The sequence below is a fragment of the Sciurus carolinensis genome (assembly GCF_902686445.1).
Source record: "Sciurus carolinensis chromosome 19 unlocalized genomic scaffold, mSciCar1.2 SUPER_34, whole genome shotgun sequence".
In the NCBI taxonomy this organism is placed as follows: Eukaryota; Metazoa; Chordata; class Mammalia; order Rodentia; family Sciuridae; genus Sciurus; species Sciurus carolinensis.
The window spans coordinates 324812-331203 of NW_025920112.1; positions in this window are offsets into that span (position 1 = coordinate 324812).

The following is a 6392-nucleotide window of genomic DNA, read 5'->3' on the forward strand; positions in this document are numbered from 1 at the left end:
GCCAATTATGGGAAGATTAGGTGAGGAGCTAGCTGCCCAATCATAACAAAGGTCAAAACGAGCAGGCATGATCAGTAGCACTTGGGAACACTTGTGCAGACATTGTGTGCATGGACTTAATTGAAAACGGCCAATAATAAATCACCTGGGTGTGCTTATGTTAATCAACCTCCTCACTGCCGATGTGACCAAAACAACTTCTGGCTGGCTGCCAGGCGCCATCTTGGCGAGTCCGCATGGCATAGCCCCGAACATTAAATTATGAACAGCTGATCCTCCTCGAGTGATTGAGGTCTTGCAGACTGTGCTGGTAGATAAAGGCAAAGAATTTACTGCTATTGATCGTCGAGGATGAGTTATGTTGTCTGCCTATCATAAAAAGTGCTTGCAGACACAAGATTCATTGCAGGAAAAACTAGCTGTGGAAAAAGTGCTTACTGAACTACAAAGTAAATTGGCTATGCTGCAATGTCAGAATTTTATTTTGGGAGATCAAAATTATCAGAATGTAACTGAGAAGGCTAAAGTACAGTGTGCTAAATATAAATAAAAAAACGAAAGGGTAAGGTAAATATGAAGAAAGTATATGGTGTAATTACTACTGCAAAGACTGGGATCCTGATACATGGGATGGGGACATTTGGAATGATACTGAGGATTATGATGAGGTAAACCTGGAATAGAATATACTCCTTTTGAACAATTATTGATTGTTTATTGGGCATTGGTGGATACTGAGCATTTAACAATAAATCATGATGTGTTTATATGACCTCATATTCCTATCATGACTTGGATAATGAGTAACCCTATATCTCATAAAATTGGACATGCTCAGGAGTCAAGCATTATAAAATGGAAATGGTACATACAAAATAGAGCCAAAGCAGGACCTGCAGGTATTTTTCAATTGCATGAACTTATAGCAAATTTGCCTGATGCACAATTATCTGAAGTATCTAGTAAAGAACTTGTAGAACAATCTCCTGTTAAATATAATGAAGGCTATGATAAATTAACACCTTCACAACAAGAACATGCATGGTTTACAGATGGATCAGCCAAATATATAGGAAATGAATGTTATTGGAGGGCTGTAGCTTTTAACCCATCTAATAAAAAGATCTTAGAAAAACAGGGTAAGGGACAAAGTAGTCAATATGCTGAATTATATACAGTATTCCTGGCTTTACAATATGAAGAGGGAAAGGAATGTCATTTGTTTACAGATTCCTGGGCTATAGCAAATGGATTAACTACTTGGTTACCTAAATGGTAGAAAAATGTTTGGAAAATAAGGGATAAACAATTATGGGAAACACAAATATGGAAAAGTATTTGGGAAATGCTTAAATGTCCTAACGTGTCTGTGTTTCATGTAGATGCTCATTCTTGGAGAGACATCCCAGAACGTGAGTACAATGCAATGGTGGACAATCTGGCTAAAATAGCTGTTTTAGAAGAAAACACCTCCCAATCTGAAGAAGATAGAATTATCTAATTGGCTAAATGGTTTTATCAAAAGACAGGATATGCTAGACCTGCTGCTATGTACAGGTGGGCATGCAAACAAGAAATATCTATTCCATTATCTAAATGTAAGGAAACAGTTATGCAATGTCCCTTTTGCCAATTGTATAAAGTTCAGTCAGTGCCTCCCATTGTCACTGGAGAATTAAGTAGAGGAACTCATCTAGATCATATTTGGCAAATAGATTATATAGGACCTCTACCCATGTCTAGAGGATGTAGATATATTTGTACTTATGTAGATACACATTCTGGGGTGTTAGTAGCTTGTGTATATAGAGATGCTATGCAAAAGAATACTATTAGAACTTTAGACATTATAACTTTATATTATGGAACACCTTTGCAAATCAAAAGTGATAACAGCTCTCATTTTAAAGGAAAATTAATATAATTATACTGCCAAAAAAAATAGTATTGATTCTGTCTGTCCTACTCACTTTTCTCTATCCTCCTGGCTTTCCACTATCTCTAGCATGTGTCCTTTCTTTTCCTTTCTATTTTCCTCTCATTTTCTCTCTTACCCTGCAGGGAGACACTCTGATTGCTTAATAAAATCCCTTATGTGATTTCCCATGTCTGGCGTGGTTTCGTGGGATTTCCTTACATCTGGTGCTGTGACTTGGGATGGGTCCTTCCACTGTCATGAGTGGAATCCCATCTAAGCCCCAGTGCCCCCCAAACCCGGCTCCACCTTCCATTCTGCCTGGTCACTCTGCTCTGCATTTATCACCAGACTTCAGGTTGGTGAGTAGGCCAGTTCCCCTGGGCCGATTTATAGTTATGGCTGGCTCCTATAGTCGGACTTATCTGCTGGGTGGATTCCTGATTTTATGGTGGAGAACTCTCTCAGGGTTGAGGCTCATCTCGTACTCGCATTTGCACTCAAAAACCCTGATATCAGGTCCTCAACTCTTCTCGGCTTTTGCCTGGCCCCACATGCTTGTGGGACGACACAATCAATGTGCTCCCCTCATCTCCAGCCCAGTACTCTGGCCTTCGGATGCCCTGGTCACAGACTGGGCTGTTTCAGTCCCCACCATGGAATCTGGGTTCGCCAATCTGGCAGATTCCACCCTGGAAACACTTCACCCGATCCCCGGTACTTAAAGTCATCAAAATCCATTTGTGTAATGGCATGAAGCTTCTGTGAGCAAGCAGGCAGATGGAAAGGGATTCCTTATTTTCAAGTCTTTTCTTTCTTGCTTCTTGGCTCTTCCTGCAGGCTCAAGAGCCTCCAAACCTAAATTAAAAGGACCTAAGCATCAAGCTTCTGCTAGAACATTTTAGCCCCTTTCAGATTCAGATCTCAGTCAAGGCTTACATTGAAATGTAAATGGGGAAGGCACTGTGGGAAACCAGTCTGAAGCCCAAGGAAAAAAAATTTGAAATTTCTCCTGGGCTACAACTCAGAATACTTTTCTCCCTTTCACCTTTTCTCTCCTTCTCATTTTTTCATGCTTTAATTAATAACCATTATCATTTTTCTTCTAGGACTTTTGTTTTTCTTAAAAGCTATATTTTTAAGCTCACAATTTTGATCCTACATACCTAGGGTAATGATTTTTGATCAGTTCTTTTTATCCAACTCTAGAGTTATTTTTGAACATCCATTACATTGCAATGGAGATAAATATTACAAGACCTTTGCTTTTGTGTTAAATAAAAGCACGCATAAAAATTAAAATTTTAAAAATGAATCCAAATATTTTTAATTCACGTAATTTAAAGAGGATCAATTTAAATTGGGTAAACTAATAGAAGTAAAATGTCCATGTCTCTAGGTGGTCAAACTAATAAAATGTTGATGTTTATAAAATGTCTAACATCAATTTTTCTAGGACTTTTCTTCAACAGGAAAGAGACAGCAAATACTGTTGGTACACTTGTCTGATATATTGGTTTTTCTACAATAAGATGAGTGAATTAGAGTCGACGTGTATGGGATTACTCAAATGTGTTTGTTAGAGACATCTGATTAACTTATAAGGTTATTCCATGGAGTAACATACTTAAAAACATTATTCTTTGTATACTAAATGTGTTTATATTTTCCAGGTATACAAGCAGAAAATTTATCAAGCTGCTGTTCTCCAAATTAAACTTGTCTGTAATGGTAAACCTATCATTTAATGTTCTATTATAGGACCTGTTATCAATAGGGTATATGTAAAATTTGTCAATGTTCATATAGACTCAGGAGTAAATATAAGTAAACTTCTTAAAATGACATTTAAGAAAGAGTGTAATGTGCAGTAGCAAAAATGGAACAACAGTGACTGAAATTGGGGTCTCCGATGACCTCATGACTGTGGCATGCCTGGTGCCTGGGAGTGCTCCTGTGTAGGGGCACAAGATGCCTAACTGCTGTGGCAGTACATTGATCTCAGGCACACAGCTCTTTGACAGGAAGAAATTCTTTTGCTAGATAACCAGTGTTTCATCAGCTCCCTTCTCTGTTTCCTGCCCACCTTACAGTAACTTTGGAACCTAACATTGCACATACATAAAGATTGCTGACATAACTCTTTAGATCCGCATTTCCATCAGAGAACAGAGCTTCATCTGATCTCAGCTTAATCTTCAAAATCTGTGTTTATAACCCATTATTTACTAATACTCCTTTGCCCCTCACTGAAAAGTCCCACATTACCTGAGATAAGGCTCTGCCTCACAACCCTGCTACACACTACAATGGCTCCAACGTAAGCCTGACTTTAACTCATTTAAAGTTGTGTTCAAAAGTTTGATGTTAGTTGTAAAGATTACTGTGATCTCAAATGGGAACTCAGCCAAAATTCAAGATAGCTATTGCACAAAATGAATGTTTTACTGGTGGTGATTCCATTTTGTATTTTCCTTGTAAACTCTAATTGTTGCCTTATCAATATTTTGCAGAAGTATTGCTTCAAGAGCGAACATCATAAATTAACTTGGAATACTAAGCCATCACCTGTAGGACAGATAATGTAAACCCCAATTAGATAAAAGGGGGTAAATAACTGTAAAGTTATAGACATTGAAGCTAAAACCCAGTACTCTTACTTTATGACTGGTGAGACTGACTTGCTTGATGGTTAAGATCAAACTTAGAGATTGAGATTAAATACAGAGGTCAAGAAAAGTCCATATTTGGGTTTTGCCCTCAAAGTCAGCCTGAGTCCAGGGATAAAGAGAACTTCTCCAAGCAGCTTTGCAACTCTGGGTCACACAACCTCCTGACCAAGGAGGTTGATGAGACCACTAGAGGATGAAAAATCACTCAGTGCACCTGCTGCAGAGGAGGGTCATGGAAAAAGGGAGACATCCCTGGTGATTTCAAGAAAAACCACCTCATGGAGGAGACCCTTCCTAACCAATGGCACTGGTAGAACTAAGAAGCTGCTCTTAAGTTCTCTACTAGTGAACCCTGTGGAAACTCAGCTGACTCTTTAACAGACAGGAACAGGTCACTTTGACCAACTTGATCTTAAACACCTAGCAAAACAGTTAAAACCAAAATATAGCCACTCTTGGGCACTTAAAAGAAATAATACTTAAATGTAACTTAAGATGTACACTTGCGTTAACCCACTAGAATAAAGACTAAAAGCTACAAAAGAGAGATTCTTAGGCAAACATGCCTAATAACTATCAAGAGAAACTGCCAGAGTCAGAAGTTTTAGTCAGTTTAAGGCCTACAGACACAGGTAGGCTTAATCTATGTTTGCTAGTATCTCTACTAAATGTTGTGTTTACATTCCTGATAACCTGGACAATGTTAAAGTTCCCAAATAAAGGCCTTGTCCTCTCCAGTCTTTGCTAGGCCTTGTTATGGGGACAACTTCTCAGTTCTTCCACCCCCTGGTGAGAATTATTGACTTCTGTCATCTTTATGATATGCATTGGCATGTTCCAGATTCTGCAACATTTATATTGTATCAATCTCATTTCAGGACTCATGTCTTTTTTGTTCTTCTCTCATAGAAACACCCATCCCCAGATGCCTTTACAACCTGCTCTTCCCAACTGGACTTCTACCATGAACCCCTCAATTGACCCAATTTCTAAAAAGGGAACTCCAAACTTCTTGCCCCACACTGCCCCCTTCCAGCTTTAAGAAGCCAGATCAGTCATCACCCCTTTTTCCTACAGCAGTGAAGGAGTTCCTAGAATTAGAGGGGTAAATGAAGTCAGAATTGGGGACAGGCAGTTAGTGTAGAAATAGGGGATCAGTCAAATCGAGGAAATGAAGTCCAGGAAAACCATCTGCCTTTGGAAGTCTGGTAGGAGAATGGACTTTTTACATCTCACCTGTAAAACCAACCCCAGTCACTTAGGCAGGAAGGAGAGAGAAGGCTTCAAAAAGAACTGGAGAGCAAAAGATTTTCTTATTAAAAAAAAAAAAGAAATGGTGGAATGTAATGTGTAAAGCTGCTCTCACACATCAGGTACAACTATTTTCCCCGCCTCCAAACCACTTGTCAATCTGTGAACATCCTAGCTAGCTATTGGTTCATCAGTCAGCTTGCAAGTATCCTTCTCCGATATTGGTCCCCTGTTAGCCCGGCGGAATTCAACTGTTTTACTGTAGCGTCCCCCCCATCTTTTTCCATTCTTCTGTCTGTCCTACTCACTTTTCTCTGTCCTCCTGGCTTTCCACTCTCTCTAGCGTGTGCCGTTTCTTTTCTTTCTATTTTCCGCTCATTTTCTCTCTTACCCTGTAGGGAGACACTCTGATTGCTTAATAAATTTCCTTATGTGATTAAAAAAAAGAAAATAGTATTGAATGGATATATCATATTGCATATTATCCACAAGCTGCAGGGCTGATAGAACAAAGAAATGGTCTTTTAAAAGAAAAATTAAGAAAACTGGGAAAT